The 25019-nt window shown below is 35.5% G+C and overlaps 1 non-coding gene and 1 pseudogene across 1 annotated transcript; one reads left to right on the forward strand and one right to left on the reverse strand.

Annotated features, from left to right (window-relative positions):
* The first annotated feature begins 205 nt into the window (after window positions 1–205).
* LOC140815490 (uncharacterized) lies at window positions 206–24872 on the forward strand (annotated as a pseudogene).
* Window positions 21239–21347, reverse strand: LOC140815787 (small nucleolar RNA R71). The gene has a single exon (XR_012114432.1). It is a non-coding gene; the product is annotated as a small nucleolar RNA R71 (small nucleolar RNA).
* Window positions 24873–25019: the final 147 nt, after the last annotated feature.

The following is a 25019-nucleotide window of genomic DNA, read 5'->3' on the forward strand; positions in this document are numbered from 1 at the left end:
TTTGTGTAATAATAATAGTGCCATGATATGTGCAACTGAGGAACCATCTTTTCAAAATGCACATGTCTTACTATAGCTTGAGATTCTTTGTACTATTAAGTCATCGGATCACATAGGATATCTTCTTCTGTGGTGAGCGATGAATCCCCGACTATAATGCATTAAATCCTATATATTTCGAAACTACACCCAACTCCGCCACCTAATGTCCATCAATGGAGTCAGTAAGCGGATCAAAGGCATGATAATACGTAGAGACTCCAGGTTGTCCCAGGTCAAATGGCTAACGGTGTAAGACCATAACCACAGACTATTTCACTCCATAAGTGATAACCACTAGGAAAGTTCGATGGATGATTGTTTAATGCATCATCAAATAATCATTCATCCCTATGAATGAACATCTCCATGCCCTTACCAATGAAATATGACGTTTATATCACAGACGCTAGTCTCATTTTGACCAGTGACGAATTAGCTTGTAGGATGATCGATTGTGGTGTAGCTTCTGATTGATATATATGCTCTTAAGTATGGAGGGTCATATATTTTTATGTTTTTGAAAACTTGAAATTTTCAAATTTTATCCTTATTTATTTTTTAATGTTTGTGTTATTTGATTCATTGATTGATTTAATACAAGTAAAATTACAATAAAAATATCAACCATCTTTGTATGCTTAAACTCTTACTTGATCTGCTTAAACTTGTATGTTAAAATTTAGAGTTTAACCATAACATGTCACGCTTCAAGTTTTCGATAACTTGCTTGAAACCTAGGTCCGGATCTATCATAGTATCAGTTCAATACATGGGTCTAGACTATGTATTGAAAATTTTTACGAGACTGTCTCACATATTAATTTTGTGAGACATATTTTCAACTTGGTCCAATCTAAGAAATATTTTTTTTATGTCAAAACATTACTTTTAACTGTAATTATGAATCGGGTCGACTCTTTTAACAGATATAGATCTATGAGACCGTCACATAGAAAACTTACTTGATATTGATGTGCATAGACCTCACAAAAAATCCCACCAAGGTGTAAAATACTTTGTGGGGCATAGGGTTTCCTAATATGAAAATTTTAGGCAATACTGCCAAAAGATACATGTATATATATATATATATATATATATATATATATATATATATATATATATATATATATATGTACACATTCATTAATAGATCTATATTTTTTCCAATACATGGGTCGCGCTATATTTGCATACTGGATTATGTTGTATATGACATTGGGTAATATGAACTCCAGCCACACTTTTCCTAATTTAATTGGATCATTGTTTGTCTCTTACTTTGGTGCTAATTATGATTAGATAGATGACGATCACTTGGAGACGCAGTGGGTGATCTAACTTAAAGTAATCTTATTAAATTTACCAACAATTATTAGATATAGAAGATCAATCAATCAAATAACAATAAATGGTAAAAGGGCCGATTTGAAAATAAATGAACTACCAGTCATTGAATATTATTCTCCTCTGGCTTAAACTCGAACAAAATAGCAAGGGTCGGGTCGATTTTCTTCCCTTTCATCAAATTAAAATACTCCAAAATAAGGCTAATTAAGATCTCGATTTTATCCCCATTTTTTTATATAGGATTATTAAATTAAGACAAATTACATATATAATTTGATCTGATGGCTGGGCTAGTGGGCTTCCGTACAAAAAGTATTAGAAGCATCGAACACGTTTAAGCCCATCTTTGCCTTAGCCAATCACTTTTCAACACTCGTAAATTTCATAGTGATAATCATTGACTTTTCCACACATATATTTTTAATCATAAGAGTCGTATATATAATTTTGAAAAAACCTCTAAAATCAGTTAATTCAGTGGGTTTAAATGTTTAATTAATTGTGATTTTGTTCCTCCAAGGAAGACAGTCTTAATTTCATAATATATATTCTTCTAAAATTTTAAGTTTTATTTTTTCCTTGTGAGTATTGACCTCACGGTAGATATTGTTGACATAGCATCGTGTTAAATTATAATAATTGTTCCTGTTGAGAGAATGAACGAAACATATAATTTTAATTATTTAGGTTGAACAATTGTCACTAGTTATATTTTACACACCGAATATTGTTGACGTGTTTTATCCATATTATTCCAACGAAAAAGGATTAAACTCGCTAAAGAAACGAAATTATCGAATTAAAACTTAACATTAACTGGTTAGAGTATCAAAATCATACGGTTCCTAGTATTTTCATATGATTTAGCCACCCCATAAATTGTTAATCGAAGAGTTTGAGTCAGACTTGTAGTGCCCCTAATTTTACTCCGCGTGACCAAATTTCGAGCTTTTCTACGTTGATAGGCTACGGGTCAAGAAAGGTGGTCTCTTCTAAGTGAAACAAACTATTACTATTTAATAAAATATTGGAGTTTTTAATTATATTATACATAGAAATTGTCATTTTTTTAGCTGTCATATTTGAATAATTTGTTACCTAACGCTATAATAATGACACTTGTCATCTTTAAATAAATTTTTTGGTATCATATTACAGAGTAGAGGGAGTAATAAACTCTTCTGAAATTTTTTTTAGACTTTGAGCTCTTTTTAATAGTTTTAGGCTATTAAAAAACAATTAGCTTTGTTGGATCACTGGAAAGTGAATACGAAACTATCCGACTTGACTACTGATAAACTCTCTTTACAACTGACAATTAACAAGAAACAACTAGAAAATAGTATGAAAAAAGGTAAGGCGCGTAATGAAACAAAGAAAATATTTTATGGATGTTCGAAGATAATACTCTTTCGTGACATCTTCTTCTACATAGGAAGGATTACATCGAAAAACTTTGATTTTATGTAATGTAATAATTCATTTTAGCTATGACTTATCACTATCTAAACTGAAATTCTTAGTAATCACTTTACAAGATCTGTACGTTTAGAATAATCGATTCACCATAAAATAATACAAAATAAACCAATGGTCAGCTTGACGACTTTAGTTAGTGGTGTAACACATATTGATCTTTGAAGATATGATAAAATCTGGTAGGTGTGTTCTGTGTGAGCAACTAAAAATATAAAAACTTCGAGTGTGCTAGGAAATCTTGAATGAATAGAGGTTGAAAGATGCGTAAAAGTTTTTTATTTATTGATTTCACTTGATAAGTTTTTGTATCTATTATTAAAATGTTCCCATTACTTTTGTGATTTTAAGCTCCTAGCTTCTGAAAAAATTGATAGGTTATAGACGAAATATGTAATTTTCGGTCAATGAGAGCTGGTAATATATTATGTTATCATTCTATATCTGCTAGTTGTTGAACAACTTGACTTGCAATATTTTTTTCTCATATTTGACAAATTGCACTGTAGTTGGAGTTAAATGGTTTGAACATATATACTACGTATAGGACTTTGATCTATTAAGATTTACAAATGATATCTTGCAGCTAGAGTTCATAAGTAGTGCGTCTTAACTTCCTTTTTTGAATGGCTTAAAATCTTGATGTTGTTATTTGTCAATCATCAAAACTTAGGTTATACAAAATATTCTAAAAATTTCACCTTTTTGGTGATGGCAAAACCAAGCAGCAAGTTTATAAAAAAATTAAATGAAAAAGTTTAAACGAGATAGGATGAAAGGAATTAATTTCATTGATCAAAAGAAATGTAATTGTTACAAGCTAGTGTAAAGAAAATTCAAATACACCTACAACAAAAACAAATCTATAACCTTCCTTCGTTCTTCTTAGCCCTGTCTTTTTCTTTCTACAGCTCTTTTGGACTCTTCATACTTAGCACGCCTTTTCTGTTCTTTACGCTTCTTGTAATCAATCATTCCTCCTTTTTGGCATCACCCTTATGCATAAACTCTAGAATTTCTTGCATTTGGATGCCAGCGGTATTTTGAAGATGTTATATCCATTTATCCACATGATGTTGCATTAATTCTAGTGAAATGACCGGACATTTCAACATTTATATTCACTTATTCATGATTCTTTTATTTAAGCTGGTCGGCGGTTTGATTGTGACACTGTGTGCTGATGGCTTTAATATTAAATAATGTTAGAGTTCTGAAGCTATCAAATTCCACAGTATGTGCAAAGTGTTTGAATATTAAATGATATTAGAGTTCTGAAGCTATCAAATTCCACAGTATGTCCAAAGTGTTTGGATTATAGAGAGCACAGTGACTAGGCAACGATGCAATTGGCCCAATACTAGGTTTGATGAAACGTCTCATACTTTTTAACTTTAAAATCCTACTCTTTTTTTTTAAATACTTTCGAAATTCACCATTTCAAAAAATTTAACATTTTCATAAATCAAAATAATTTTATATTTAAAATATCAAGTGCATAAAATCCCTAAATCGTCAATTAAGAAAAATCCAACTTCCACCTTTTAACATGATCAAAACTAACTTCAAAATAAAGTATAAAAATCTCTAACAAATCATTAACATAATCCTTTAATAAATGTCTCTCAGGAGTGTACTGCCGGACTCGATCCACTCAAGCGTCATCTCCTCCCTCAATATCATCATCACCTCCTGCATTCAAACCTAGTCAGTCTAATGACTCAACACATTCTAAACATGAGTAAAAAATAATACATATACAAGCACATGCATTAAAATCATACTTTTATTTAAAATAAACTTTTAAGCATAAATAAATCATAAATCGTGAAATCGTAAAGCTTTCAATCATTTATTATTTTCGGTGAAGTTTGATCCTTGAAAGTGACTAGCCTTTATCCTCTAGTCGACTGATCAGTTTTAGCTCACCACTGAGCATGGGAACGAGCACTAGGCACCCATGTAAAATGAAAATACATTCGTTGGGTTCCCTCTAGAACCTTCTCCGGTAAACAGGCTCCCTCTGGGGCCTTCTCCCACACGATATTCTCAAAAATCATATATCGTATCCTCTTTGTCATAGTCAATTCACATTCTTAAAAATATTTTTCTTTTTTATTTTAATCACAAAACATCAACATTTGAAAAATATCATTGAAGAACCTAAAGGGGGGGTGAATAGGTTCTTTTAGGCCCTTTAGCGTTTTTAAAACGAGTTTGCAAAAATTGCAAGCGGAAGACTTGAGGGACAATCACAAATAAAATGAATGCGTAAAGTAAGTGCGTAAAATAAATGCGTAGTAAAGTAAATGCGTAAAGTAAAGAGGGATAGAGATGTTTATGGAAGTTCGACGAAGAATCGTCTACGTCTCCCCTTCTCGATGAGGATCGAGGTATCACTATATCGACTTGGCTTTAGGAGCTCCAAGCTAGCTTTTACAACCACGCCTCGATGCGTCTACTTGGCCTTGAGGGCTCCAAGGATAGCCACGAACTTTACAACCCACTCGAGAGTATTACTCTTTTTCTACAACTCTTTTGATATTACAACTCTTTTAATCAACGCACACAAGAGATAGTAGAAAGCTTTGTAAGAGACAAGAGAGAGTGGAGTGGGATGATTGAAAATGCATCCTCAAAGGCCTATTTATACTAGTCTTGGACGCCAAGGTTCGGATCTTCTGTTTATGCTTCGGAACGTCCGATGTGATTGAAATCAATTTGCGTAATTCTGGGATGACTTCGGATCGTCCGTTCTTGACTTCGTAGGGTCCGAACATATGCTTCGGAGGGACCGATCCAGCTTCGTTTCTTCCGAACAGTTCTTTCAGACAGTGTATGACAGCTTCGGAAGGTCCGAACTCAAGTTCGTACCGTCCGAACATTCCCGCGTTTCCAGAGATTTGAAATCTTCAACACTTCGTAGCGTCCGATCATGTCCTTCGTAGCGTCCGAAATCTTACTCAATCAACAGTCAGATCAATTTGTCTCCGCATTCAAGTGATTTGATTGCTTGTGTTCGGAACGTCCGATCACGTCTTCGGACCGTCCGAACTGGCTCCTCGCAGCTTCCGAACAGCTTCCACTTTGCTTCTGATCGACACCTTTTCGGAACGTCCGAACCAACTTCGGATCTTCCGAACGTAACTTTGTTCTTAATTTCCTGCATGCCTCAATATAAAACATTAGTACATTTTTAAGCCAAGTTTTGGTATCATCAAAACAAAAACTTTGGGATATGTTACAGCATTAAAAACATTAATCTCATCCTCGAGATTTGTATGCGTTTAAGGCGTAACAATCTCCCCCTTTTTGATGATCACAAAACTTGGTTAAAAATTGAGAAACAATAATCAACATAATCTAAATTATTATTAAATAACTCCCCCTTAATCAAATAACAAGTCTAAGAGGTTGAATTAAGGCGAATTTATTTAATAACCATTTAAAAGCAATTTTAACCAAATAAATTCTCCCCCTTTTTGTGATAAGCAAAAAGACATAAGCATAAAGAGAGACAAATAAACAGGTAAAATATCCACTAATAAATGCAAGTCTTTTATACAATGATGCATAAAGATAAAATAAACAAAAATAACAAAAACATAATCTAAGAATCCGCATCCCGCGACTCTCTATGTCTCCTCATCTCAGCCTCGATGGAATCAAGACGCGAGGAAGTCTCAGTATGATGACGCTCTAAGGTAGACTCCAAAAGGGAGAAACGAGTGTCGAAACGAGTCTCCAATCGCTCGAGATACTCGAAAATCCGATCGTAGGGTCCAGAGGGAGCAGGCGGAGTGAAGCCATGAGGAAGGTCATCCATGGTCATCAAAGGAGTACTAATAGGGTCGGGAACACGCTGATGGGATGAAGAGGGAATATCAACCGAAGGGGTAGGAGTGGTACCCGTAGTAGGGGGACCAGCGGGAAATCCTCTCGTCTGAACGTGAGGAGGAAGGAGACCGAAGGGAACATGAAAGTGTTCGGTCGGACGATAGGACGCAAAGATGCGATCCTTGTCGATGACCCAAGAGGATAAGACGGGATTCCAAGAGAGTCCCATCTTAACAACAGTATCATGGTCGATAGTCTCGCGAGGAGAAATAGATAAGGATTCTTCATCTGTAAAGTCAATGCCCAGATGGGCTAGAATCCGGTTAATGAACCGGCCAAATGGAAAAGAGACGCGAGTAGAAGAAGCCGCGTACTCCATGGCGTACATAAGAAAACGGGGAAGGTTAAAAGGACGCTGGGAGACTAAATAATAGAGAATGTACAGATCGAGATATTTGCAAGTGGAGAGGTCTCCACTGCGAGGAACAATAGAAGAAGTGATGAGCTTCAGAACAAGCTGAAGCTGAGGAGGAAGGTCCTTCGCATGAGGACGGTCATCGGCAGGAGTAGGCGGACGACCGAAGATGGTGGTCAAGGCAGTGACTCGATCAAAAGTAGGGTCATTCTCAGTCCAAGACTGAGAAAAGAACTCACTCGGTCCGTCTCGAGGAAGATCGAACCAAGTGGAGAGGTCGGCGGTAGAAAAAGAAATGAACCGACCCTGAACAATGGTAACAACACGAGTGTCATCACCACCAAGAACTAGGGAAAAGTTCGCATAGAACTGATGTATGAGAGAGGGGTAGATGAGATCGGGTACGGAAGGTAGAAAGAAGTTTCCCCAACGTTGAGACTCAATAAGAGTAATCAACGTAAAGGAATTTGCACGGAAGTATTCGGTGTGAAGGGTACGACCAGGCAGAATGTTACGGGTTTCGAATTCAGGTGGGGTCGGACGAGGATTGGGTGGTTGGGTAAGATCATGATGAAAGGCACCGTGACGAGGGCGAACATTTCGGCCAGCTGCGTTACGGCGCGGAGGCATAGTGAGTAGTGAGTGTTTTGTGTGGGGAAAGAAAGAGAGGAGTGAATGAGCAAGTAAATCAGAGGATCCGAACGCCTATTTATAGGCCATTTTCGGACGGTCCGAACATGAGTTCGGAAGGTCCGGAATTTGAACGGAACGGTTATCTGGCAGTCAGTTCGGACGATCCGATTCGCAATCGGAAAATCCGATCATAGAACGGAGGCTACGAAGCGTAAACAGAGGGTCCGAAGTCTGACAATCAGGCATGGGAAGGCGCGAACATTAAATGACATCGGAAGGAGTTCGGACGATCCGATGTTTGTTCGGATGGTCCGAAGAGGGAATCGGAGGTTCTGGAACCTATGGTCAGGTTCGGACGATCCGAACACGTTCGGTGGATCCGAGGTGAAACGGAGCATCCGAATAGGAGCGGTGATTCCGAAGTAGCCAAGATGAGGAACACCTAAAATTTAAAATATTTAGCACATAAATGAATGTTGAGCCATAATTATGGATAAATACAATTAATTTGTATTATCCGACATTATAATGCTCACATTAATAATACTCCCCCTCAATTTAACAAATATGTACGAGAGTATTCGACTAGTGTTTACAACTCAATCATGCCAAGTTCACCACGCAAACGAGTAAAAGTAGATTCATCTAGTGGTTTTGTAAAAATATCAGCAATTTGATTCTTGGTGTCAACATAGTGAAGTTCAACATCATTTTGCTCAATGTGATCACGAATGAAATGATGTCGAATGTCAATATGTTTAGTACGAGAATGTTGAACTGGATTCTTTGTTAGACATATGGTGCTTGTATTATCACAAAAGATTGGAATTTTTGAAAAAGTAACACCATAGTCGAGTAATTGATACTTCATCCAAAGAATTTGTGCACAACAACTACCGGCAGCCATATACTCGGCTTCGGTCGTTGAAAGTGCAACACAGTTTTGCTTTTTAGAAAACCATGACACCAAGCAATTTCCCAAAAAGAAACAAGTTCCACTAGTGCTCTTTCTATCCACCTTATATCCTCCAAAGTCGGCATCACAGTAAGCTTTTAAATCGAAAAATGAGTTCTTAGAATACCATAATCCGAGATTTGGAGTATTTGAAAGATATTTGAAAATGCGTTTTAAGGCGAATAAGTGTGATTCCTTTGGACATGATTGAAATCGTGCACACAAGCAAACACTAAACATAATGTCAGGTCTACTAGCAGTCGCATAGAGTAGGGAGCCAATCATGCTACGAAATAACTTTTGGTCAACAGGTTTACCTCCCTCATCTTTGTCGAGTCTGACTGTCGTGCTCATAGGTGTGGATGAGGCTTTGGAAGACTCCATCCCAAACTTTTTTAGCATCTCCTTGATGTACTTCCCTTGGTTGACAAAGAAACCATCCTTGCATTGCTTGATTTGGAGACCAAGGAAGTAGTTGAGTTCGCCCATCATGCTCATCTCAAAGTGATCCTGCATAAGCTTAGAAAAATCTCTACACAAGTGTTCATTAGTAGCACCAAAAATAATATCATCTACATATATTTGTACTATCAGCAAATCATTATTTTTAGTCAAGGTAAATAAGGTAATATCAACTTTACCCCTACAAAAACCATTAGACAGCAAAAAGGTAGATAATTTCTCATACCAAGCTCTAGGAGCTTGTTTCAAACCATACAAAGCCTTATCAAGTTTATACACATAATCAGATAAGTGCACATCTTCAAAACCAATAGGTTGCTCAACATACACTTCTTCTTTCAAATCACCATTAAGAAAAGCACTTTTAACATCCATTTGAAACAATTTAAAGTCTCTAGAGCAAGAAAAAGCAAGTAGCATGCGAATGGATTCTAGTCTAGCAACAGGGGCATAAGTCTCATCATAATCAATTCCCTCTTCTTGACTATATCCTTTAGCTACTAGCCTAGCTTTATTTCTAGTGATTGTACCATGCTCATCTAACTTGTTCCTAAATACCCATTTAGTTCCTATGACAGGTCTATCAGTGGGTCTAGGTACAAGATTCCAAACTTTATTCCTTCTAAATTCATTTAGTTCATCTTGCATAGCAATAATCCAAGAATCATCAAGTAAAGCTTCTTCTATGTTCTTAGGCTCTATGTGAGAAAGAAAAGCAAGATAATTGCACATATTAGAAGAGCGAGTAGATACTCCCTTCGATGGGCTACCAATGATGAGGTCCATGGGATGATCCTTGTGTGTAGTCCACTCCTTCGGAAGAGGTGCGTCCTCTTGATCTTTAGGAACATCATCTAGGCTTGTGGACTCCAACTTTTCGCCAAGGATATCTATATCATCATCATCAGAAACAACAGTTCTAGGCAAGCAAGGGTTAGTTTCATCAAATATGACATGAATAGATTCTTCAACTAGTAAAGTACGTTTATTAAAGACTCTATATGCTTTGCTAGAAGTAGAGTAACCAAGAAAGATACCTTTGTCCGATTTAGCATCGAACTTACCCAGGTTGTCCTTACCATTGTTGTGGATGAAGCATTTTGATCCAAAAGCGCGGAAGTAAGAAATGTTAGGCTTTCTCCCTCTCCATAGTTCGTATGGAGTTTTCTTGAGAATTGGCCTTATTGATACGCGATTGATGATGTAACAAGCAGAACTCATTGCTTCAGCCCAAAAATATTTTGGTAGAGAATGCTCACATAGCATGGTCCTTGCAATCTCTACTAGGGTCCTATTCTTCCTCTCAACGACACCGTTTTGTTGAGGAGTTCTAGGACAAGAAAAGTTGTGACCAATGCCTTTGCTTTGACAAAAAATTGAAAAATTTTCATTTTGAAATTCCGTTCCGTGGTCACTACGGATTTGTTTGATCAAAAGATTTTTCTCATTTTCAACCTTTTTGACAAAAATTTTGAAATGATCAAAGGCATCATTTTTGTGGGCTAAAAACAATGTCCAAGTAAAACATGAAAAATCATCTACAATGACAAAAGCATAAGATTTTCCTCCTAGACTAGTTGTCCTCGAGGGACCACATAAATCTAGGTGAAGTAATTCAAGGGGCATAGAAGTGGATACAAAATTTTTATTTTTAAAAGATTCATTTGTGTGTTTACCAAGTTGACAAGCATCACAAAAAGAATCTAATTTTAAATTCAGCTTTGGCATTCCGGAAACTAGGTCAAGTTTTAAAAGTTTTTTTATGGTGCTCATCCCAACATGACCAAGTCGTCTATGCCAAAGAATGTTGTCATCAACATTTAATGTTACAAGGCTTTTTATTTTTGAAAAAGATGAAATCTTTAAATCGACCTTGTAAACATTTTCACTTCTATAACCTTTGAAACTAATGGTTTTGTCAGTTGTGAGTGATACAGTGCAATCGTGTGGTGTGAATTTGACTTCATAACCCCTATCGCACAATTGACTAATGCTTAGGAGGTTATGTTTAAGCCCTTTCACAAGAAGTACATCATCAATAATAGTAGAGTTAGATATACCGATTGAGCCGATGCCTTCTATGATCCCTTTGCTGTTGTCTCCGAAGGTCACCGATCCCTTTTCTTTTGGTCGAATGGATTGTAGCAGCTTCTTTTCTCCCGTCATGTGTCGAGAGCATCCACTGTCAAGATACCAAGTGCTCGATGACTTGTCTCCCCTTTGTCCCTACAAGGTTGAGATACAGTTTGATAGTTGGTACCCGTTTCTTTGGGTCCTTTGGGGTTAGTAGTAGTTGGGGATTTGGGGATCCATTTCCAATAACTATTCTTGTTGTGTTGGTGTCTAAGTTTCTTGCATTTAGGTCTTATGTGGCCTATCTTACAACAGTAAGTGCATGTTGGTGGTGTTCTTGGTTTTGCCTTTGCGATAAGACTAGCGAAGTTGACTGATTTCTTTTCATATCCTAGACCTCCTTTGTCGAAGTTACACCTTTGCATGCTCAAGAGGTTTTCTAGTTTACCGCTACTCACATTGAACTTGTTGAAGGCTTTCTCTAAGTCTCTTAGGTTTGTCTTGAGCTTAGTGTTGTCATGCATCCTAGCTTCTAGTTCAGTTTTAAGTTGCTTATTCTCATTTCTAAGTGACTTAGCCTTATTGTACATACTAGTGTAAGCGGAGAGTAATTCATCGTAAGAGGGTACCTCGTCGTCATCCGAGTCGGTCAGATGATCTTCCTTCGCCATGAAGCATAGGGTAGACTCCTCTTCGTTGTCACTGTCGCTCCACGTGGCTAGAAGGGCCTTTTTCTTGTCTTTGCTGGCCTTCTTCTTGGAGGGACACTCGTTTGCATAGTGACCCTTTTGTTGACAGTTGTAGCAGGTCACTTCCTTCTCAAACTTTTTGTCTTTCTTGTTGAAGTTGGAACTCCGCATGAATCTTTTGAACTTTCTAGTGAGGAGTGCCATTTCTTCATCGTCGCTATCTTCAAGTTGACTGGTCAAGGCGATCCCTTTCTACTTTATCGTCATCTTTCTTTGTCTCCTTCCGGGTAGATACTTCAAGTTCATGGGTCTTTAGGGTCCCATGAAGTTGATCAAGGTCGTAGGATGCCGCATCTCCCTTGTTGGATTCAATGATAGCCGTGCGCTTTGCATCCCATTCCGCCGGTAATGCTCGAAGGGCTCTCCTCCACACTTGTTTAGTTGGGTAGTTCTCACCAAGTTGGGCAAGCTCATTGATGATTTGGGTGAGCCGCCGGAACATGGTGTCGATATCCTCCTTGGGTTCCATCTCAAAGGTCTCGTACTTGAGTTGGAGAAGGTCTATCTTCGTTTCTTTGACTTGATTGGTTCCCTCGTGGCAAATCTCCAATTTGTCCCAAATCTCTTTGGCGGAGGTGCAAGCCGAGATTCGGTTGTATTCATTCATATCTAGAGAACAATGAAGAATATTCATAGCTTTAGCATTTTGAGAGATAAGTTTCATATCGTCCTTGGTGAAGTCATCCATTCCCTTAGGAATTTCCTTATTATCCACCGTTTTCATGGGGATATAGGGACCTTTCACCGTTATTTTCCAAAGGTCGTAATCGACGGATTGGATGTATAGAGATATTCTATTTTTCCAATATCCGTAATTAGTACCATTGAAAAGAGGGGGACGATTTGTGGATTGTCCTTGGGCATACTCGCTTGCTAGATTGGCCATTTAAAAGATTTTGAAAAACCTGGCTCTGATACCACTTGAAGAACCTAAAGGGGGGGTGAATAGGTTCTTTTAGGCCCTTTAGCGTTTTTAAAACGAGTTTGCAAAAATTGCAAGCGGAAGACTTGAGGGACAATCACAAATAAAATGAATGCGTAAAGTAAGTGCGTAAAATAAATGCGTAGTAAAGTAAATGCGTAAAGTAAAGAGGGATAGAGATGTTTATGGAAGTTCGACGAAGAATCGTCTACGTCTCCCCTTCTCGATGAGGATCGAGGTATCACTATATCGACTTGGCTTTAGGAGCTCCAAGCTAGCTTTTACAACCACGCCTCGATGCGTCTACTTGGCCTTGAGGGCTCCAAGGATAGCCACGAACTTTACAACCCACTCGAGAGTATTACTCTTTTTCTACAACTCTTTTGATATTACAACTCTTTTAATCAACGCACACAAGAGATAGTAGAAAGCTTTGTAAGAGACAAGAGAGAGTGGAGTGGGATGATTGAAAATGCATCCTCAAAGGCCTATTTATACTAGTCTTGGACGCCAAGGTTCGGATCTTCTGTTTATGCTTCGGAACGTCCGATGTGATTGAAATCAATTTGCGTAATTCTGGGATGACTTCGGATCGTCCGTTCTTGACTTCGTAGGGTCCGAACATATGCTTCGGAGGGACCTGATCCAGCTTCGTTTCTTCCGAACAGTTCTTTCAGACAGTGTATGACAGCTTCGGAAGGTCCGAACTCAAGTTCGTACCGTCCGAACATTCCCGCGTTTCCAGAGATTTGAAATCTTCAACACTTCGTAGCATCCGATCATGTCCTTCGTAGCGTCCGAAATCTTACTCAATCAACAGTCAGATCAATTTGTCTCCGCATTCAAGTGATTTGATTGCTTGTGTTCGGAACGTCCGATCACGTCTTCGGACCGTCCGAACTGGCTCCTCGCAGCTTCCGAACAGCTTCCACTTTGCTTCTGATCGACACCTTTTCGGAACGTCCGAACCAACTTCGGATCTTCCGAACGTAACTTTGTTCTTAATTTCCTGCATGCCTCAATATAAAACATTAGTACATTTTTAAGCCAAGTTTTGGTATCATCAAAACAAAAACTTTGGGATATGTTACAGCATTAAAAACATTAATCTCATCCTCGAGATTTGTATGCGTTTAAGGCGTAACAATCATTTTAACAGTAAAAATTGCACAATTTTACCATAAATCATAAAATCTCATATTTTCATCATAAAGTTTTTAAAATATCATTTAACATATGTTATGATCCCTCGGGACACTGCCAACCCTTTTCGTCCTACCCAGGTGTAAAATGATTGTTTTGTCCTTGTATCCTAAAATTCTCGATTTTAAATTTTTTATCACTTTTATTGACTTGAGATTATTCCAAATAATTATTTAAGCTTAAATTTGACTTCTGACATTTGTATTTAACGTAAAATCGAGGATTTCGATTTAATTCCTTAATTACAAATTCGTAAAGCGTTTCAATTCCGAATTAATCCCAACTTTAATATTTTCTTTTCAAACTTTAAACATAAACTTTTTATTCCTAAAATACCCTCATGAACCATGAACTGATGCACGTGGACCATGGTTCGAGTCAACTCTTTTCCTAAGCCATAAACTGAACCCCCATACTTCCAACTCGAGCCACTGACCAAATTCATCGAGCCATGGCCGAGCCACCTTGAACCATACCCTGATCAGACCCCCTATGGACCCTACTGAACCCTCTTGGACCAGCACCGAGCCTCCCGGCCCTCAACCAAGCAGCACACACCCATGCGCGCAAGCCCTAGATCGCGACCCTCTTCTTCTCTTTTTTTCTTTTCTTCGATCCACCTTGAACCAGCAGCCCGGGAAACCAACTAGGACTCTACTGGACCCTATTGACCAACCCTAGCCAGCCCCCAACCAAGACGTGAGCTCCCTTGCATGTAGCTTCACCAAGCGCGCATAGGGAAGAGTCCTAGTTCACATGGACTATTCCCTAGCCGCTGCACTCGAGTCCTAGCCATGCTAGGACTCTTCCCAACCCTTGAACACGTCTAGCACGACCCCCTGCTCAAGCCCAAGTCAAGCCGCATGCTCTCCTTCCCTTAGCCGAACCATTACATGCCAAAATTCCATGAAAACCCTAGGATACTACCCCTCACCATGCACTACACCTTCTAGCTCTTTTTCAACCCTTGTCTCGGCCCTAAACGACACTTGTTCCAGCCCTTTAATGTACTATGTTGGCAGTGTACTCGTCGAAAACCATAACACATTCATATACACAAGAATCTTCAAAACCTTGAAAATAATCGTCAAAACGATATGAAATTTGAAATCAAATATTTTTCATGCAAAAATACATAAAACATGCATATTATGATTCGAATGATGCGTACAAAAAAATTTAGAAACGTGCCTTTGCATTTTAGAATGCTCGAATGTACGATCGTCGGCGTGGGGTGCGAAGAAGGACGAACAGACGACGAATAAATCCTTGTTTTCTCCTCCTCCTAATTTTCAAAACTTTTGTGTGTTTTCAACAGATAGCCCTCAAAAGACCTAGGATTTTTATTTCATAGATTTTAATTTGCATGATAATGAGCTTTGGGGTTTAGGAGAAATTGAGCCTACTAATCCTAGGTAAATTAGGTCTAATAACACATATTTAATTGAAAAATAAAAGTTTATAAAAATTAGTTTTCAAAAATAATACTTTTAATCTTTTAAAAATCCTTCGTTTGCACAAAACCGGCTTCCCGGATAAAATCCTCACTAGCTTGAGTATAGGTAATATCTTCATCTATTTCATATGTGAATTCTCCGGAGAGACTAGCAGTTCAAGCACTTCTTCCACAATTTCTGGTCCTGGTTGGACCTAATCAGTTTGAATTGTACCTGCACTATGGACAATTATTTCATTTTGGGTCAAAATTTCAGGAGAAGAAATCTCTCTCTGAGAGAAGTAATGGGAATTTGTTACAAATTGGGATTTTCTTTAGCATGCACACCTTAATTTGTGGTGGTTTGATATGGAATAATTGGAGCAAATGGGTGGAGCGTTAAATGATTAAATTAAAATTAGGACGAAAACCTTACCACTTCATTCACAGAGATTAAGGGAATCTCTAAGAGATCTTCAGAATGAGCCTAGTTGGTTGTGAAGTTGATGACTATTCTTCTGTCTGGATTCCCAACTCAAATTCATAGGCTTTAAGACAGGAAACAAGTCGTGCATCTTGAGTTTGTTGAGATATTTGGACTCCCTCATAGCCACCGTTTTTACATCTCAATTTATCTCATGACCTTCAAATCAATTTCCCGATTAGTGTATTATTTACCAAAAAATGTTAGTTCAATAAAAATACTGCTAAATCATTCATCAAACTCATTAGATGTCTCACCAGACTTCATTTTGGCATTATCAAATTTCTAGATCAAAATAGTTAGCTTGTTCTCTTCGGTTTGATCATTTTCCTCGCATATATATTTGGGTCATTTTCTCCCAGATTTATTTGGCGGTTGAACATGTCTTAATCTTGTGGAACATGTTCTTGTCGAGAGTTTTGTATATGATGTTTTTGATCAGATTGTGAAGTTTGACATTTTTTTTTATCTTCACCCGTCTATTCAGACATATGTTTTTCCACCATTTGTAAAGCACCATCGAATATGGTTATAGCTGTATTGGCTTTCAAAATCTTCATTGAACCATAGTATGACACACCACATATCATTATCTTGAGCCAATAAATGTGCATACGTTCGTATTTCCAATCGTCATAAAATTCTTTACAAAACATTGAAATTTTATTAAAAGATGTCAGTAAAAAAAAACATAAGAGTTCAATAAAAACCCTATATAATTCAACTTGTTGGGATTATATTAGAGTTTAGATGATGGGTGAATAAACTCTTTTAAATTTTTTAGAAACTTTGAGATGTTAGTAATAATTTTATACTGTTAAAAATTATTCTCGAACGACTAGCTTTATTAGACCGCTGGAAAATGAACAAGTGTGAAAATAGTCTTACTTGACTAGTGATAAACTATTTAATGAAATTGAAAGTTATTTAAGAAATGACTTGAAAAAGTCATATGCAAGAATGTAAAGTGCGTAATAAAATGATACATATATTTTATGGATGTTTGGAGATAACACTCTTACGTCACTTCTTTTTCTACTTAAGAAGGATTTTACTAAAAATACTTAGTTTTACGTCTTGTAACAACTCATTTCAGTTAGGACTTATCACAGCCTAGAGTTCAGAAGTACTGCGGCTTAACTTCCTTGCGTGAACAACTTAAATTCTTGATTTACTGTCTGAACATCTTGAAATGACCCAGCAGTCCGAAATCTGATATTACAATTAAAGAGCGGTTGGATAATGAAATAGCTTGATGCTATTATTTGTCAATCACCAAAAACTTAGGGTATAAGAAATATTCAAACAAAATATTAAATGAAATTATTTTCAAAAATATTATTAATTTTTATTTATTTTAAACAAAGTTAATGTTTCCCCAACACATGTGTCATTTTCCTCGCCAAAATTACTATTCTTACTTAATATTGATTAAAGTTGAGGCTATATATTACTAACTAATTTTAACTGGTTTGGTGCATTTTTATTTAAAATCATAGTTATACAGTCATTATATAATTTTATTGATAATTTTTTTGTTTTCCTAAAATAGTTTTTTTAAAATAGTTTAATTTTATCTATGTCTATATTTTTAAATTAAATCTATCTTTATCTATATTTTTTAAAAAAATTAATTTGAAAATAATAAACTATCATGTTTAGATTAGGGGTGGAAAAAAATATCGATAGTTTTAGTGCATCGTATTTACCGTACCGCAAAATAACACACATATTTAATTTAAAGGTATATCGACTATTTTGGTACGGTATGATATCGTAAAGAACTTTTCGGTATCGGCATCGGTATAGAATTTAAAAAATTTTGGTATTTTGGTATATACCGAAATAATGAATTTTTTTTATATCTACTTATATTAGAGTGTGAATTTGGGTTGCTTGGCCAGTTTTGGCCCGGTAACAGGTTAAGCCCAAACACGTGTCAAGGGATTTTTCTTCTACCAGACTACCACAACAGCAAAGACCGCACATTATAGTGAGGGCATAAGGTCCAAAATTAACACGACGTAATTCAACTGCCTGCAAATCTAGGGAAAATGGATAATAGCTAATTAAATTGTTTTAACTGCTTAAATTAATAACGTGTGATATGTTATATGGTTTTAAAGTAGTTTTCTACTTGATTGCTTAAAAATGTATTTTTTAATAATTGTTTTTAATTATTTAAAATAAGTTTGATGATTTTTGTTATTTTTGAAAATAAGGAGTTTTGAGGTGATTTTATACGTCGATACGTGATTTTTATCGATATTCGATTTTCATAAAAAATACGAACTTTTTAACAACTGGACTAATAATTTCACGAACTTTCCTAAACGAAATAATTTTTATATTGGGCTTATTGGGCCTTGTATAGCTTTTTAATGGTCCCAAGCTAGCACACTTATTATTTATCAAATAATAAAGCCCAAAACCCAACCCCTTTTTATTTAATATGCACGCCTCCCACCCCTAACCACACAAGACTCATAGCACTCTCAAACTTCATGGAACACAAGATTTTTACAAGAGGAAGGCATCGGTTTTTACAAAGAAATTTTAGCCAAGGTCGCATGTCGTCGTTCTTCGCATCGTCAACGTATTTTCGTTCGTTATATATGCAAAGTCACGTCATATTTATTCATTTTCTCATCTATCACACCCTAATATGTATTTAATTGTGATTTGCATGAAAAACAAGTTTCCCTTTTTAATTTATTTCTTTTTTATGCAAATACATGTGTTTAAAGTATGATTTTTGCATCAAAACATGATATATGTTTACATGAAGGGGCTGCCATGATTAGGGATCAATATGTAACATTTTTACACAAGTTAAGGGTCCTAGAATGCACGTTGATAGGAGGCACTTGAATTTAAAACAAGCTGGAAACCGAATTATTGCTTGTGTGTCAAAGGTTCGCATTTAAGGGAACGACCATGCATGGCTTGGCTTTGGCTCAACCAGGGCTGGGTTGGGACGTGGTTGGGTCATTAGAGGAGTTCTAGCCATGCTATGACTCGAGTGATAAACATAAAAATTGTATATTAATTAAATGTTTTATAATATAAATATATAGTTTTTGTTTTATTAAATGTTTAAATATTATATGTTTTATAATAAATTGTATAAAATATAAGTTGTTGTGTAATTATAAGTTTTTACTATTTTTACAGGTTCGATAAAAGAAGAATAAACTTGGCATTGCAAATGGGATTAAGATGATTCTTGGACCTGTAGAAAGTTGATGTTAATATCTACAATATTGATGGCAAGCATGAGATAAAAATCCTTTCACAATTGGGATCAAATTAAGCAACAATTAAAGTTACCAAATGAGTGGCAGTTTTACCATGCTCTAGTATTTTGACCATATCTCTCAAATTACTTGGTCAAATATTCTGAAAAAAATACCACAACTAGACAACTCAATTATCCACATGTTTCATTTTATGTGAAGAAGCAAATTCGAAGAAGAAGATCTTCAAAAGTGATGTGTAATATAATATTAATTTCTTGGAACACCAATGAAGACTTTTGTGTAAAAAATAATATTTTATTTGTAGTTGTCTCCCCAAATTTGGCTATAAATAGGGGTGTATTGTAATGTATTGGGATATCCCTCATTCTATGAACAAACCTTTGAGTTCATAATATTTCTCTCTATATTTTTCCTTTATTTCTTCATTTAAATACAATTAGCATGTTAATTTCATATTCAAAGTTTTACACTTTGAATAATGAATAGCTAACTTCCTAAAGTTGAGATGATAAGGTGAAACTCTTGGCATGATAATAAGGTTATTAAAAGGTAAGAATTTATGTTTTATATTATTTAATCATTATTTATTGTTTATGTTATATTTATTTCTTTAAGCATTTTTATACCCTATTTATAAGTGGGAGTTTTGATTTATTGTTGCTATATGTTACACTAAATTCTTGGAACCATTTAAATGTTAGTTTGGTATTACCAACCATTTAAAGTGGATGCCTTGATTTATTATATATAAATATATTATAATATTAAATTCTTGGAACCATTTAAATGTTAGTTTGGTTTTACCAACTATTTAACTTGGATTCCTTGATTTACTATATATAAATATATCATAATAATATTTTCTTGGTACCATTTAAATGTTAGTTTGGTTTTACCAACCATTTAAAGTGAGAACCTTGATTTAGTGTTTACAAATATATATAGCACAATAAATACTTGACCACATTTATAAGTTTTGATATATATACTTATAAGATAATAATATATAACATAATATAAATATGATTATTTAATATATTGGAACCATTTTATTAAGTGGATTTCAATATTGTTCATTAATGTTAATTTTATTAAAATGCCAAGAGTGGATCCTTTAATCTCAACTACTTAAATTAAAATTTGAACAATTAAAATTTACCCATTAAAGATTCAATTAAAATTAAAAAGAAACAAAAACAAAAACAAAAAGACATTGTAGTGGACTTGTAATTACCTTTGCTTCCCTGTGGATACGATATTCGGACTCACCGAATTATACTACTTGTGGACAACCTGCTCTTGGGAGTGCAATAATCAAAGTCGCAACAAGTTTTTGGCGCCGTTGCCGGGGAAGTATAATTTAATTTCAAGTCTATTTAATTTTGTTTATAGTTTATTTTTATTTATTTGAATATTTATTGCTTTTGTGTGTTTTTATTCTTTTGCATTTGCATTTGCATGAGCATTTGGTCACGTACACTTAGTGGTCGACTCATTCGAAATAACCCTTTATTTTTACAAAACATGGCGGAAGAACCCATCCAAGAAAATGAAGATGAAATTCAATCTCAACATGATCATGATAGACGAAGAACTCTTAGAGATCACATGAATCCTACACGTACTAGTGCACCTTCATGTCTAGTTTATCCCCCTGATGCATCTCATTTTAATTTTAAGCCTGGTATTATCCAACTTTTACCCAACTTTCATAGCTTAGATTCTGAAAATCCATACATGCATTTACGAGAGTTTGAAGAAGTGTGCAACACATATAATGATCTAAATTGTAGCATGAACACCATTCGACTTAAGCTTTTTCCTTTTTCTTTAAAAGATAAAGCTAAAACTTGGCTACAAAATTTTAGATCGGGATCCATTCGAACTTGGGATGAATTGCAACAACAATTTTTGAAAAAGTTTTTTCCATCTCATAGAACAAATTCTTTCAGAAGGCAAATCATCACTTTCACTCAAAAACAAGGAGAAACTTTTTATCAATGTTGGGATAGATACAAAGAATTGCTTAATCTTTGTCCACATCATGGTTTTGAAATTTGGAGAGTTGTTTCTCAATTTTATGAAGGCTTAACACCTAAAGATAGGCAAATGGTTGAATTTATGTGTAATGGAACATTTGAAGATAAAGATCCAAACGAGGCAATTGAGTATCTTGATTCATTAGCTGAAAATGCTCAAAATTGGGACACTATAGGTACAATCGAACCATCAAACAAGATTCACTCTCCTACATCTGGTGGAGGTATGTACACTCTCAAAGATGAACATGATCTTCAAGCTAGATTTACTTCTTTGGCAAGAAAAGTTGAAGCACTTGAATTGAAAAAAAATGGTCAATTAAAATCTGTTCAAGAAATTGCGTGTCACATCTGTGATACAAGTGATCATTTTACAAAAGATTGTCCCACTTTGCCCTCTTTTAAAGAATGTCTCCATGAACAAGCCAATGTTTTGAACAATTTCAAAAGGCCAAATTTTGAACCATTTTCTCAAAATTACAATCCAGGTTGGCGAAACCATCCAAATTTTAGTTGGAGGAATGATAATGCTGCACAATTTCCGCAACCACATTTTCAAAATCAACAAAATTTTCAAAATTATGCACCTTATGTTCCTCCACCGAAAAGAAATTTGGAAGATACATTGAATTCTTTCACTGCAAAGCAAGAGTCTATCAATACTCAAACTGCTCAAACCATGACAGATTTGAAAGATACTCTTGCTAAATTTGCATCTGCACTTAATGTTCATGAGAAAGGTAAATTTCCTTCACAACCTTTGCCTAATCCCAAGGATCATCATTCACAAATTGGAACTTCTGGAACTCAACCGATGGATCAGGTAAAATCTGTTATTACCCTTCGAAGTGGTAAGGTTGTGGAAAAATCCATTCTTGAACCTTGTGAAGATGATGATAAATCAACTTCAAAGGGTAAGGAAGTGGAACCCATAACTTGCGAAGAGGAGGTTCAACAGACAGTGTCACCACCATTCCCTCATGCATTGAAAAATACAAAAAAATCAAATTTGAATTCTGATATATATGATATTTTTAAACAAGTAAAAGTTAATATTCCTTTATTAGATGCAATAAAACAGGTACCATCATATGCTAAATTTTTGAAAGACTTGTGCACTGTGAAAAGAAAATTGAATGTGAAAAAGAAAGCATTTTTAGCCGAACAAGTAAGTGCAATCATTCAAAATAATAATACTTTGAAATACAAAGACCCTGATTGTCCTACTATTTCATGTATTATTGGAGAACGAAAGATTAAAAAAGCCTTGCTTGATCTTGGAGCTAGTGTGAATTTACTTCCATATTCAGTTTATCAAGAACTCAATCTAGGCGAGTTAAAACCTACTTCGGTAACACTTTTACTTGCCGATAGATCTGTTAAAGTGCCAAGAGGTATGGTAGAAGACGTGTTGGTCCAAGTTGATAACTTTGTATATCCTGTCGATTTCATAGTTTTAGATACACAACCTATCGAAGCTTGTAATGCAATTCCTGTAATTTTGGGTCGTCCATTTTTAGCAACTTCTAATGCTCTTATAAATTGCAGGAATGGAATAATGAAGTTGTCATTTGGTAGCATGACCTTGGAGCTCAATGTTTTTAATCTTTGTAAGCAACCACATGACAAAAGAGATGAAAGTGAAGATGAAAATCTTATTGAAACTCTTGTGGAAGAAAACATTCAAGAAGGGAGTACTCGTGATCAATTAGATATTTGTTCAATTGAAACTGTTAAAGAAAATATTGAAATTGATCTTGATGATTTTATCAGGTATCACTCGTTAACAGGATCAGAGAAAGAATTTGAGGCGAAATATGAGAACAAAGACGAACCACCCATATTGGAGTTAAAACCCTTGCCAGAAGAATTGAAGTATGCATTTCTTGGAGAAGATGAAACATATCCAGTGGTAATTTCTTCCAAACTAGAAAGTGATCAAGAAGGTAAATTAGTTGATATGCTTAAAAGACATAAAAATGCAATTGGTTGGACACTGAAAGATCTCAAGGGCATTAATCCACTAATTTGCACACACAAAATTCATTTAGAAGAAAATGCTAAAACATCTCAACAACCACAAAGGAGATTAAATCCACACATGAAAGATGTTGTGAAAACTGAAGTTCTCAAACTACTTGATGTTGGGATTATCTACCCTATTTCTGATAGTAAGTGGGTAAGTCCAACACAAGTAGTTCCAAAAAAATCTGGCATCACAGTGAAAAAAAATGAAAAAGGTGAATTGTTAACAAGTAGAGTCCCATCTAGTTGGCGGATGTGTATTGACTATAGAAAATTAAATGATGCCACTAGAAAAGATCATTTTCCATTACCATTTTTGGATCAAATTTTAGAAAGAGTAGCTGGTCATCCCTACTACTGTTTTCTTGACGGATATTCAGGCTATTATCAAATTCCCATTGCACTCGAAGATCAAGATAAAACTACATTCACATGTCCTTTTGGAACATTTGCATTTAGAAGGATGCCATTTGGATTATGCAATGCCCCAGCAACATTTCAAAGATGTATGCTAAGCATTTTTTGCGACATGGTTGAAAATTGTTTGGAAATTTTCATGGATGATTTAACTGTCTTTGGGAATACATTTGATAATTGTCTTGAAAATTTGGAAAAAGTTTTAAAAAGATGCGAGGAAAAAGGTCTTATTTTAAATTGGGAAAAATGTCATTACATGATTACTTCTGGAATTGTTTTGGGACATGTCGTGTCATCTCATGGAATTGAAGTTGATAAAGCAAAAGTTGATGTCATTGCCAATTTACCCCCTCCAAAAATCATTAAAGAAATTCGATCATTTTTGGGACATGCTGGATTTTATAGGAGGTTTATAAAGGACTTTAGTTTAATCTCTAAACCCATTTGTAACCTCTTAACAAAAGACACTGCATTTGAGTGGACTCAAGAATGTCAAAATGCTTTTGATAAAATCATTCGACATTTAACATCAGCTCCTATCATGCAACCTCCTGACTGGTCTTTACCATTTGAAATCATGTGCGATGCGAGTGATTATGCAGTCGGTGCAGTACTGGGTCAAAGAAGAAACGGTAAGCCTTATGTGATATATTATGCAAGTAGAACTTTAAACAATGCTCAAATGAATTACTCCACAACTGAAAAAGAACTACTTGCTGTAATATTTGCATTAGATAAATTTCGTTCTTATTTGATTGGATCAACGACTTTTGTGTTTACTGATCATTCTGCTATTAGATATTTGTTGACGAAACAGGATGCAAAGCCACGACTGATACGATGGATTTTGTTGCTCCAAGAATTTGACATTGTGATCAAAGATAAAAAAAGAACCGAGAATGTCGTAGCCGATCATTTATCGAGACTAGTAACAGGATCATCTTGTGAAATGACACCAATTAATGATAATTTTCCTGATGAACATCTATTTTCAGTTACTACTACACCTTGGTTTGCTAATATAGTAAATTGTCTTGTGACAGGAAAAATGCCACCGCAATGGAGTTCCCAAGATAAGAGAAAATTTTTGAATGAGGTAAAAAACTTTTATTGGGATGATCCGTATCTGTTCAAGTACTGTCCAGATCAAATTTTTCGACGTTGCATACCCGACAATGAGGTAAGTAGTGTCATTAAATTTTGTCATTCAGAAGCATGCGGAGGACATTTTTCTTCAAAGAA

This window comes from Primulina eburnea, chromosome 15 (genome assembly GCF_022965805.1).
Source record: "Primulina eburnea isolate SZY01 chromosome 15, ASM2296580v1, whole genome shotgun sequence".
Taxonomy (NCBI): Eukaryota; Viridiplantae; Streptophyta; class Magnoliopsida; order Lamiales; family Gesneriaceae; genus Primulina; species Primulina eburnea.